The 12,997-nt window shown below is 44.1% G+C and overlaps 1 long non-coding RNA gene across 1 annotated transcript in view; it reads left to right on the forward strand.

Annotated features, from left to right (window-relative positions):
• LOC110344571 (uncharacterized) overlaps window positions 1-8,511 on the forward strand; it is a 40,568-nt gene extending 32,057 nt beyond the window's left edge. The window contains exons 3-4 of the long non-coding RNA XR_002387227.2: window positions 5,039-5,158; window positions 8,267-8,511. This is a non-coding gene — a long non-coding RNA (uncharacterized LOC110344571). The remainder of the gene's footprint in view (window positions 1-5,038; window positions 5,159-8,266) is intronic.
• Window positions 8,512-12,997: the final 4,486 nt, after the last annotated feature.

Here is a 12,997-nt window from a genome sequence, read left to right on the forward strand (position 1 = left end):
CACTGACTGATTCACTTGAAAATGTTCAATTTTGTTATGTGAGTTTTACCCCCAAACATTATATAATACATTAAAAATTACTTTGCACTTTAAAATGAAAACAGCAGGGTGTTTCTCAGTGGGGTCCCATGGGACTTCCTGTAGCTCGAATCCTGGAGTCATCAAGGCTTGGGAAAGCTCAGATGGTGCTGTTGGGGTGGTGGTGGAGTTTCTGGGGCCTGGTTGATGAGGACACCTGGACCCCAGAGACGTCCTAAACCTCGAGCCACTCTAGCCCTGGCCTGCCTTACCCGTCATTGTCGCCCACTGCCTGACTCACCAGGAACTCTGGCTCTAGAGCTACCTTTACTGCTGCTTGAGGAACTGGCTTTGGCTGCCCTGTGAAGCCAGGGTGCAGACCCCAGACTTTCTGTCTTTCCAGAGGCTTGGTGTGAGGTTGATTGTGCCAACTTGAAAAGTTTAGTTACGAGAAGCTTAACTAAATTGGCTCAGCAATTCCACATCCTCGGGTGTGGAAGACCCACCCTAGGGTGTCTTATGGCCTGGATGGTATAAAGGGGAAATGAGGAAGGACGGATCTGCTTCTGTTTCTTCCGAGGAGCTCCCATCTTTGCCTTCACTTTGGCTGTCATCTCCTGGCTTCCAGTGCTCACTCTTCGGCTTCTGGTGTGGATCCTTCAGCCTTCCCTTGTAGGCCCTTCCGCCTTCCATCGCAGGCTCATTGGCCTCTTGTTATGGACTTGTACGGGATGCTGCAGTGAGCTCCAGACCTTCGACTAAATCCTTGCAGTTTGCAGCCAGACCCTCTGCACTCTTCCTCATCTGACTCTGCGGGTGGCCACTGTGAGCCAATCTTGTAAATTCATGTATATATTTGTATATCTTGTGTTATATCTGTTTCTCTAGTAAATACTGACTGATACACGTAGTTTCTTGACATGATTCAGAAATTCTTTCCTGTGTTTTAGGTAAGCTCTGCTTCTCGTATTCTGTGTGTGTGTTTATGAAATCTGTTGACGAATACTAGTGACTTTGATGTTTTGAATGTCATTAGCCACTCTCCCTGCAACTCATCTAGTTGAGAAAGAGATGTCTTGGGAAGTGTTATAGAGAACTAAGGAACCTCCAGAGCAGGCTTTATGATAAATTATTTAGTCCAACCCTTTGATTCAGCACATCAGAATTTCTCCTCCAGTCACCCTGATGACTTTCCAGCTTGGCTGAAATACTTGGAGTGACAGGAGCATGCTGCTTGTCATAGAAGCTTACTCTTATTTTAATATGTCAATGCTTAGGATATTTTTATCTTCCTGCACTTGAGATACGCCTCCCTCCTTCTTTACACAACTAACGCAGAAGTCTGTCTTCTGATTCTTTACTCCATGAGAGGCTTGTCCATCTCCTAGGAAAGTCTCATCCTAGATCTAGAGCTTGTGTCTCTCTCTGAGGGAGAATGGAGTATGTCCTTCCCATTCACATGTTGAAGTTCTAACTCCCAGGACTTCAGAATATAACTTTGTTTGGAGCAAAGGCCGTTAAAGAGGTAATGAAGGCAAGCGAAGTCATGTAGGTGGGCTCTAATCTAGTATGACCAGTGTCCTGATCAGAAGAGGGGGTTAGGAGCTAGGCACATGTGTAACCAAGGAAAAGGAGACTGGGCAGAGACATAGGGAAAAGATGGCCATCTGCAGGCCAAGAAGTAAAGGCTCAGGAGAAATCTGACCCTGCCAACTCCAGAATTGTGAGGAAATAAATTTTTATCATCGAAGTCACCCAGTCTGTGGCAGCCTTTGGACCCTAATACTGGGTCAACTCCCTCTGGATTAGGGAGTTATTGTTCCTGGATGCCCAAGCTGGCACTCTAGTTTCTCATAGGGGAATAGTGGATCGAATAAGGCTACCAGAGGGACACTCAAAAGCACTCAGATGTAGCCCTCCTCTAGGAGTGTCTTTAGATGCTCAGAGTCCAGGGGAAGAGGTGATGATTTTCAGACATCATTCCCTGTCAGCCCCAGACAGTAGCCTGAGGGTCTGGGGGTGGCTGGATCCCCCAGAATTCAGCTGCAATGGAGTAGCCTAGGTAGGTCTTGGAACACTGGCAACTTGAAGTTCCCATCCCAGTGGCATGGCCATTTAGGGTCTCATGTGGCTTCATGGGAACTATTTCTGCCCGATGCACAGTTTTGAAGCTCACTGTTGGCTGGATGCCGGAGCTATGTTAAAAGCAGAACAAAGTTCATCTCTTCCTGCTTGTTCAGCCCAGATGGCATCTCAAGCCAGGAATTGATTATAGACTTTGAAAAAGGCCAGTGCAGAAAGCTGACACACCATCTGATTGGCTGAGTTGGGTTACTGGGAGCAAAGAAGACAGGACAGGAGGCAGGGGTCTAGAAAGGAGAGTCCCAGGACAGACCCTCATTCCTGACAGCGAGCTTCCTTCTGTACTCAATGCTATAGGCCCAAATCAGTTGTCTTGGTTACAGAGCCTGCTTTCTCACAAGAGCAAAGGGCAGATGTATTAATTCATATCTGTGTCAAATGTAGGGGATGTGAGGGAAAGTGAGAAATTCAAAGAGCTGGGGGTGGGGATTTTTGACATAGGTGAGTCAGAATGATTTATTGGAAGCAGCTGGAAGCAGGGAAGGTCAGGAATGTGCAGGTAACTGAGTGTCCTCATCAATTTTCCCTCTTCGGTCAAGTCACAGTCTGAGTCCACCTTGGCCAGCAGTGAGTTGTAATGACCTGGGTTCTGAGATTCTGGAATCTCTGGGCAGAGATCTTGTGCATGTTGAGGTCTCTCCTGAACTGATGATGATGGCCAGATGCTGATGTAATCCCTGGGGAGTGTTCTGTGGTATAAGGGCTAGATTTAAGGGCCAGTATAATATGCTACTTTGACATTTGGTGAACTGGAGAGGCCCTCAAACAGCCTAATGTATCTTCTGCTCCCACAGAAAAAGCCCCCTAAACAAAAAATGAGCCTTATCCAGAAAAACGTGTACAGTTTCTGCTTCTCCCCGAGGTTTTAGTTCCCTGCTAGCTTGTGGAATTATCCAGACAAGCCAATTGCATTTGCCTATGGGAACCAGAGGTTGCCTCACCCTCTTGCTATTGCAAGGCCTGAATCCCTAGGTGTTCACTCTGTTCCCAAGTATAAGGCCCATGCGATCCTATGTGATGTGCTGTGTCCTCTCTGCCCTGGTTGTGAGTACACATGGTCAGTGAACTGCTGTTCAGGATTAGGCGTTGTGTGCTTGGCCATCCCATAACCATACAGTAGGAGTCCCTCCCTTTCCAACCAGGTGAATGGGAGGAAGGAAAACCGGACTCCCAGCCTTGCCTGACATTGTCATTTTAGGTCCACTGTAGAGTACAGCTGTCACTCCATGTTTCATTTAATTAAACCTTTGGAGTTTCTCAGATAAGTTCCTGTTGGGCTGGAGAGTCAAGCCTGGCTTTACCTCTGAGGGTGGTTTTTGCTCCTTGCTTTTTTTTTTTTTTTAGACTTTACTTATTTATTTATCTTTGGTACTGGGGATCAAACTCGGGACCTTGTGCTTGCGAGGCAGGAGGCGGAACCACTGAGCTAAATCCCCGACTGCTCCTTCCTTTGATCCAGGGCACCAGATCCAGCATCTCATGAGCCCTGCTGCCAAACTAAAAGTCTTCTTCTCTCCTGTGGGCACTAATGATTTGAGACTCTGCTGGCTCTCCTGGCTTGCCAAGATTCCATGGTTCAGAGGGTTCTTCTCTAAAAGATTGAATGAATGAATAAATGAGCAGGAGGGAGTATGATACTGCGTGGGACTCCATACCCTAAGGAAATTTGGCTTGGTGTTCCCTATTAGGGTGAAAGGTGCAGCTGCTATAACAAAAGACCCCTAAATAACATGGTTTACAGAACAAACAAGTTCTTTGTCTCCCACATGACAGTCAGATATTCTAGGTCAGCAGTTGGTTGTGCGCCATGTGATTACTGAGGAGCCCAGGTTGATGGTGACAATCATGTTCATGTGCCTTTGATCATTCCACCCATTCAGTAAAGGGGGTGTGTGTGCAAATCAAGGGCCATTAGCACTATGAATTTCTTTGTAAGTAAGTGAGAAATGGCACATGTCATGTCCACACATACCCCGTCACTGGCATCTAGGCACATGGGCATCCTCAGCCTCCAGGGAAGCTGCCTCAGTCCTTGGCAGGTCAGCCACATCCAAATTCCAACTACTATGGAGTAAGGGGAGAATTGACTTGGATGGACAGCTCACAGTCTCCTCCATGAGAGCCACTTTGATATAGACATGGGGAAACATCTGAGAGCCACAGGTTATTGGTTCAAGCTCTGGCTTCCCCTCTTGCTAGCTATGTCCGCTTGGGTAAGCACTTTTCCACTTTGAGCTTTCCCTTCTCCATCTGGGCCATCAGGACTGCAGCCCCGCAGACCTCACTGAGTTGTTTCAAAGGATGAGACAAGGGCTGGGGATTTAGCTCAGTGGTTTTGCACTTGCCTTGCAAGCGCAAGGTCCCAAGTTCGATCCCCGGTACCAAAAAAAAAAAAGTTGAGACGAGGTGACATGTAACCTCTAACTTGCTGGCACGCCCAAGATAGATTGATGGCCTTGGCTCCTTCTAGCCTTAATATTCTGTGCCTTGTGGGCAGGGGACTCTCAGCCTTGATATCCTTGTTGCCCACAAGGCTCATCCTCATCCTTACAACACTGACTGCTTACTAGGAGCCAGGGAATCAATAGAGATTAGAGTAGGAGTAATCTCAAGCACTCAGTAACTGCTCATCAGCCACCAGCACGTTATTAGGGAGAACCTACCTCTACTTACCACTTTAGGAACTACTTTCCTCTTTTAGTGAGAAAATTGAAGGGATACAGAAAGGAAGATTTGCAGGAAAAGAGTTGAACAGAAGTTGTCAACCTTGGGTCCACAGACGTTTGGAGAGATCTGTTTATAGACAATGGGTTGTGAACTCTTTCAAAGTGCGATGCAATAAGGTGCACATGGTTATTAAAATTTTTTTTCCTTCCAGGGAAGAAGTTCCATAAAGTTACCAGACTCTCAAAGATGTCCTCCATGCAGGAAGGTTACAAGGCCAATATGTGATAGACAATCTCAGTCAGTATCCTAGAAAAAGGACAAAGACCAACTGGTATGTATTTAGAAAAAGAGTCCAGAAGCATAGGGGACTGGAAGCAAGTTTTATAAGAAGGACACACAGACAGGGATTGGCTGTTCAGTTTGGAGGTTAAGAGGTCAGGAAATAGAATAGGACACAAATACGACTGTCAGATTTCTGAAGGGCAGTGAGGAAGGGCTGTTGGTGCTCTGTCCACATCCCTTACACTCAAGATTCCTGAACATGCTGATGATTTCATATAGCAAGTTCCTGTAACTCTGCCTGCAGATTTCTCTGGCTTTAGAAGCTCTAGGGTGCGTGGGACAGACTGAAATGATGGAGTATTAAACCTTCCTTAGAGCAGCATTCAAATCAAGATGGGTGGAATCGTTGGGTAAACTCCAACTTCCTCATGTCTTGGGTAAGTTAAACCCTGAGGTCTGTTTTTTTATCAGTATTGCACAATAGAAATATAATGTGAGCCATGACTATGAGCCACATAGGCACTCTAAAACTAAAATTAAAAACAGGTAGAATTAACTTTAATACTATGTTTTAACCTAATATGTAAACATTATCATTTCAATACAAAGTAAGGAAATAATTAATGAGATAGCGTACATATTTTTATACCAAGTCTTCAAAATCTGATATTTTGCACTTACTCTACATCTCCATTCAGAGGAGCCACATTTCAAGTACGTGGCAGTCCCACTTGACTGGTGACTTTTGTATTAGGCAGCACAGTTCTCTGTCATCTTCTAGCAGATTCTCAGGGGGACTAAATGATGATTACCCACAGTGATCACCTGCTGATGAACATGCCTTCTATTAGCTTCCTTTACTTCCCTTAGCTCCCCACACCTAAATGAGAGATGTTATGGTTTAGACCTAAAATGTTCCCCCCCAAAGTCTCATATCATAAAGGCATGTTCCCTAATGCAGCAATATATTCAGAGGTAGGGATTTTGAGGGGTGATTTGAATATAAGGGCTCTGATTTCATCAGTGAGTTAATCTTTTGATGGATTCATAATCGATGAACTATTAGGTGGTGGAAACAGTAGGAGATGAAACCTCCTAGGAGGAAGCAGGTCACTGGAGGTGTGCCCTAGAGGGATATCATGTCGTTGCCTCCACCTCCTTCATCCATCATGAAGTGAGCAGCTATGCTCTACCATGTTGTTTGGCCTCACCACAGGCCCAGAAACAATGAAACCAGATGACCATGGACTGGAACCTTTGAAACCACAAGCCACAATAAACCTTTCCTCCTTTAAGATGAGTTCCTCAGGTATTTTATCAGTGTGACAGAAAGCTAACATGGAGCAGTTCCTAAATGGACCTCCAAAATCAGTTCCTAAAAAAGACAGTCATAAGACCAAGGGTGCTCCTCACAGTGTCATTAGGACCTGTTGGTGAAAGTACCAGGAAGTTGTTTGGGAAGCTCCCAAGCTCTCTGTTCCTTTGTTTATTCTTTAACTCAAAAAAAAAAAAAAATGGAGTTGAGCTCTTGCTATGGACCACATAGGACGCTGAGCACTGTACCAAAGGGGAAAAGATACAGAGTTCTCATCACGAGAGCTCTCTAGGCAGATGCAGAGTGACTGCTTGTGGGGCAGCTCTGTAGGGATTCATGAATCAGACTAGAATGTTGGTCACATGCTGCTTGGCTTCCTTTCTAGCCTATCAACACTGCCTTCCATGATTCATCTCTGCCTCTGGGAAGCTTCTTGTGTTGTTAATTGCCTGTATCCCATGGCATGCCACTCCCCAAAGCTGCAAATCAAGGTTTTTGTGATATCTCATCTCTAACAGTGACTTGTGATTAGGTTGTTGTTCCGAAAAAAGGTCCATCCCTCATCATCTTTGCAATTTCCCCTTGATTTTCTTGTTTGGCAAATTGCAGTTCTTGAGATAAAAGACTGGTTTGGAGTCTACTTACTTTCCCCTTCATTACTCAGCCAGAAAACACACCTAAGACTCCTGTTGTGGGAAGGGGCTTCAGAGACAAGGTAGACCAATGCTTTTACTTCAGAGATGGGGAAACTGAGGTTGGAAAGGGGAAGTTGCTTGCCTGGAGTTATATAGCAAAACTGCTACTGCTGAGATGGAAAGGAGGTGCCTGGGCTCTTTTCTCAGTAATCTTCACTCTCGTTTCTTGGCTGTAGTCTTTTTTTAGCCCCGTTTAATGGTCCAGTCCAGGTCAATGTTTGATTCTGTACGTATCACTGGCTGTTGGAGGTAACATCTACTCCAGAAAGGAAACTTTTTTTTCCATGATAGAAGAGACTATTTTGGTCCTGAATCCCAGCTCCTCCTTTGATTGTTGTAGACCATTAAATGGTTATCCTGGATTCACCGAGCATCAATTTCCACTTCCTCAAAGCAGGATTGATGACTACTATAACTGTGTCACATCAGTTTGCTTTAGTGATAAAGGACAAATAAATCCTTGTCCCGGCCCACAAGGTTTGACTGCTGTGCTCAATGACCCTCCTCTCACTTCACACTGCTCCTTGGCTGCTTTGCTCCCACATCTCTCTGTGGTCAAGCATGCTGAAGTTTTCCTGCCGCTGGGCCTTTTCTCTTTCCTCATCCAAATGGCTTTTACTCATTCTTCAGATTGTAACTCAGGAGTGAACTCCTTTGAGAAGCCTTCCCAGCCCCACAATGAATTTGGGTTTTCCATTATATCACCCCACATCTGTCTTTAGAGAATCTATTTCAGAATCTCAATACACTCTCATATGTGGGATCATCTCATTTCTGTCTGTCTCATGCCTGAGACCGTAAGTTCCATGAGGATAGTTCAGCCATTGAATTCCTGGCATTAAGCACAGAGTCTATCTAGTAGATGCACAGTATGTATTTTACTAAGGTTTGAAAGTTGAAAGTCTTTTTCAAATATGTTTACCTAGTCCTTCTAATCACCTACTAAGAGAGATGTTATTATCCTGTCTTGGGGCAGCAACAGTATTGCCCACCTAATATTTCATTTGTTGGCTTGTATTTTTTGGCTCCCTTGGAGGTAGACAGTGCCAGGTGACTGATTCTGGCCAATAAAATATGAGCGGGAATCATGTGTAACCTTCCCGAGACAGTGAGAAGTCCATTCTATTGTGATTTTTTTCCTTGCCAGATGACCTCGGATCGGAGGCTTCCTGTTCAGGTGGGCAGCTACAAGATGATAGAGACTCCGGCAGCCAGGGTGGCTGTGTACAGTGGAGCTCCTGACACGCTCACTTGGATATCTAATGAATACACTTTCATTTGCAAATAAGAAAACAGCTTCAGAGAAGAGAAGTGGCACGCTCAAAGCCTCGTAGAGTCATTGTCAGAGATGGGATTCTGCTCTTGTTGGCCTCATGGGATAATGAAGACATAGGTAAGCCATCAAAATCTATAACTTTTGTATAAAATATGAAATCTCAAAAGTGTATTTTCTAAGGTCTGGTTCAGGGGCTCTGCGCCCCATGCTGTGGTGTGGAAGCAAGGCTGTAGAGATGCCATCATGGACCTGCTGGTCTGGAGGACCTTTTACTGCCTGCCAAGTCTCAGGTTCTTGCCTCACGGAAACCACAGGGTATGGCTCGCTTTTCTGCCAGGTAGGTGAACATTGGCCTGTCCTCCACCCCACGAAGCACTTTTTGTGTTAAATGTCATAGAATCTAAATTTTTGGAGTCAGAAAGTTCAAGTCTATACTGGCAATTATGTCCTCCTGACCACATTCTAGGCCAGTGTGCATCCAGGCTACATAGTAACACATTCTGCATTTCCAAGCCTGATGGGAGGTGGAGCAGCCTGTCAAAAACAGACCTCAGATATTTAGGCTGCTGCCCCTTTTCCATCCTAATTTGCTCCCAACTCTCAGAACAGAAAGGCAAATCCCAACCAAATGTTTCTCAAATAATGTGAAGTGCATTCTGGGCAGAAGAAGTAGTTTGAACCAAGGTGAACTCAGAGAACTTGGTCTAGCAAGGACAATAATTATGAATAAATATTTTTAACTTCTTCCTTTATTCTTTGGGGAAGAAATATGACCTGCTTGGTCAGATTCTGTGCTAACATGTGTGGTACAGACCTTTGTTGTAATATATCAAGTGGAGGGAATGCACTAAAGATGGCAAAAGGGTAAGCTGATCTACCCAGTGAAGAATAAATCTGGAAACCTATTGGGGAGGGGTGAGAAATAAAGTCTCAAGCTCTGCAACTGAAGGAAATAGTTTTGGGTACATGCTATGTATGGGGTATTGAAAGCCACAATGGCAAGGTTTTAAAGATGTTTTCTGTGTATTAAGAATGCACTTCTTGCCAAGTATGGTGGTGTACTCCTATAATCTCAGCACTCAGGAGACTGAGGCAGTAGGATCAGGAGTTCAAGGTCAGCCTTGAGTGATAGTAGTCGCTCACATTCATCACACACTGACTAGGTGACTAAGAGCTTCACCTATGTTATTTCAGCAATCCTCACAACTAGTTGGTGATAATATCATCTTCATCTTATAGATGATGGAGGTAAAGTGTGGGCAGGATGAGTGATTTGCCAAAGTTGATTGCACTTGGAATTGGTGAAGTTTGTATTTGAATTCAGGCAGTGTGAGTTTTACTATCCATCCCAAGAATCAAAGGTATTGTTTTTAAAAGAAGGAAAGATTTTGGAGATCACTGCAAGTATTTTCTTATCCTTTCTTGCCTACCTTCCCTCCTCTTCTTTGGTGAAGTTCTTACCATAGCATTATGTGAATTTATTGGATTTATAATGTGGGTTACAGAGGCAACAGTTTCAGTTACAGAAAATTGGTTTCCTTTTCAAAATGTCATGTATCTCATTTTCTCTCAGCATCTTGTGCTTTTTCAAGCTCCCCTCAGTTCCCAAGTCATTCAGAAGCATGCTTCATAATTAGAATGCAAAAACCCATCACAAACTGACTTGAGTTTTGTTATTTATTCAAAGGAATACTTAAAATGAGCCCAGGAGTTGACTGTGAAAGGAGAGAAATGAGTGTGAGTTAGATGGGGGTTGAAAAAGAAGCAAGTGTGAAGCAGTTGGACATCCCTAGGGATGAGGGCTCCATTCACCCATCAGTAAACCATCCATTCATCTGTTTATCCACCCTTCCAAAAGTATAGTTGTTTTCATCCATTCTTCCATCCATCCAATCATGTAAATCCTTGTACATCTTCCTTCTTTACTTCTCCTTCTTTTTCTTCTGTCGATTCACTGACTTATTCATTGGTTGTTTGAGTCATTCTTTTAATAAATATCTACTGAGCACACACAGTTTAGGCACTGTGCTAAAGGTTGAGGATACAAAAATGAGTTAAGTTATAGTTCTGGCTCTAAGGGACCTCTAGTCTAGACAGCAATGAAAACTGATGCATCACAGTAGGATTCACAAGTATCACAAAAACAAGGAAGACAGAATACCAAGGAAAGAATGATTGAAGATGTGATATGGGTCTCCAGCTTAGGGTTTTAGTTCTTTCACTGGCATTCTCAATGGGGCGCTCATTCTATTACTCAGGAATCATCCTGGAAATTGCTGACTTATTGCTATTTATTAAGCATCTTTTATGTGCCTAATATTGTCCTAGAGAGTTTATAAACACTTACACCCAACATTCTCAATAACCAAAGAAGTAAGGCTCATAGAAATTAAATATTTTCTCCCCAACATTATGGAGATAATGAGAAAAGAACAGGAGCAGAGGAAATGGAGATGGGGTTAGGAAATGGGTACAAATTTAGCCCCTGATGTGGGTTAGGCTCTGGGAGAGCTGACCTAGAGTAAATGGGGACACAGAAGTTCAATCAAACGGAGTAAGCACACGTGCCTGAGGGTGTCCAGAGGTGTATCATTCAGCTACTGCTGCATAACAAATCACTCTCAAATTCCTCACATAGCTAAGATTTATTAGGTGTGACATGGTCTAGGCTGGGCTTTAAACTGTGGATCTGGCTAGGCTACACTCCTCAATGTGGGTCTGTTCAGATCTACTCTAGGTGTGTTCATCCTGGGCCCCAGGCTGTAGGGATCATTGTTGTTGGCAACCTGTTTTTTCATGGTACAAGAGCATAAGCCCAACTACCTATGCACATTTTAAGTCTCTTCTTGTATTACGTGTTCTAATATCCCATTGGACAAAGAACTTCCTGTGGCTAAGCCCAAAGTCAAGAGATAGGAAAGCACACTATCCACCATGAGGTACAAGAAAATCACATGACACTGCCCAACACCACCGAGAATTATACATTCCCTGAGAAGAGGGGTGACAAAGGGTGAATACTTTTGAACGATCATCTAAAATATCCATCAGGATGGCAGACTTTCTTAGCCTAAGTCCATGCAGAGGCTGAGAGTGAAATGAGGCAGAGAAGACAGTAGTAAACCCTGTATCAGGCACTTGGAAGCAGTCTGGACAGGTGATGACATCAGGAAATTCAGGTCCTAGGAGTTGGGCTTAGGTCATTAGGTTCTTAAGTGGGTTAGGCTCTGGATGAACTCATCTAGAGCAGATGGTGGCACAAGAAGTTTAGTTATATTGGGGACGCACAGGTGTCCAAAGGAAACCTAAGGGATTAGTCCTATTCCATAAAAAACTGAGGTCAAGATAGCCGGAGAGGAACAGAGGTAGAAAGTGAACAGATGGCCTTTGTTTTGTAATAAATGTGCCTTGAGCTCATACTTTGGTAAGAGTTTGGCTCTCAGAACTAGGGCCTGGGATGAGGGCCATATCGATGCTCTTGGCTAAGCCTGGCTTTGGGACTGGGACAGTGATGGGCTCCTAAAGGGGTGGACCTGTGATCAGAAGCAGGCAGGATGGGTGTGCCATGTGATGGACATGGCATGTGAATATGGAGGTTTTGTGTTGTAGGTGGATTGCTCGAGACACAGCTAGAGCCAGGAGTGGTGAAGACAATGGAAGAGGAGGGCAGGGCTGGATCCTGAAGGGACTAAAATGTTGCTCTTAGAAGTGTGTATTGTCTCAGAGAGTCCCTGGATGAGAATCTGAATCAAGAAAGAGATATGATCAGAGTTGTGCTTTAGGATCTTGCCACTCCAGGGGTGGTCTACAGACAATAACCTCAGTAAAACCAGACATACCCTTGACCTATTGAGTAAGAACCTGCACTTTAATGAAATTTCCAGGTGATTCTTATGCACATTGACTACTTTTACCCACACTGAAATGTATAAGAACATAGTTCTCCAGACTTAAAATCTGTCCAGAACTTCTGACCTCAAGTTCAAGGAGCTGGGGGTCCCACTAGAAAGTTAGAGGGACAAGTCCCTCCAAGACCATTCTCATTTATGACACCAATTTCAAGTTCAGAAGACTTACCTAAATCACTCTTAGTTTCAATAGTTCTGTAGAAATTCTCACAGAACTCACTGAAAGCAGCTATACTTGTGGATTTGGTTTATTACAGAGAGGAAATACATTAAAATCAGTGAAAGGAAGAGTTGCATAGTGCAGAGGCTGGGGGAGATCTACATGCAAATCTTCCATGATCTTAAGGAATGTAACCTTCCCAGCATGTGTCAATATGGATGGAGTATTGCCAACCCTGAAAGCTCACTTGCACTTTGGTTTTCAGAGTTTTTTTTTTACTGGGGTCTCATTCTATTGTCGTGATTGGTTGATTTCCCATAAGCTGAACTCATCCTCCAGAACTTCTTCATAGAGAAGGCAACTCTGGGTCACCTTCTTAGCATACACTGTCAGGGGTGGTCAGAGGGGCCACCATGAATAACAAGGATTTATCTCAGGAAGTTTCAAGGATTTAGAGGTTACCACTCAGGGGCCAAGAGCAAAGGCTAGACCTTTCTTTGGAAAAGGCCAAGTCTTTATTACCTAACATTAGTT

Source organism: Heterocephalus glaber, unplaced genomic scaffold (assembly GCF_053883595.1).
Source record: "Heterocephalus glaber isolate CG9 unplaced genomic scaffold, H.glaber_assembly_v1.0 deba00001673, whole genome shotgun sequence".
NCBI lineage: Eukaryota > Metazoa > Chordata > Mammalia > Rodentia > Bathyergidae > Heterocephalus > Heterocephalus glaber.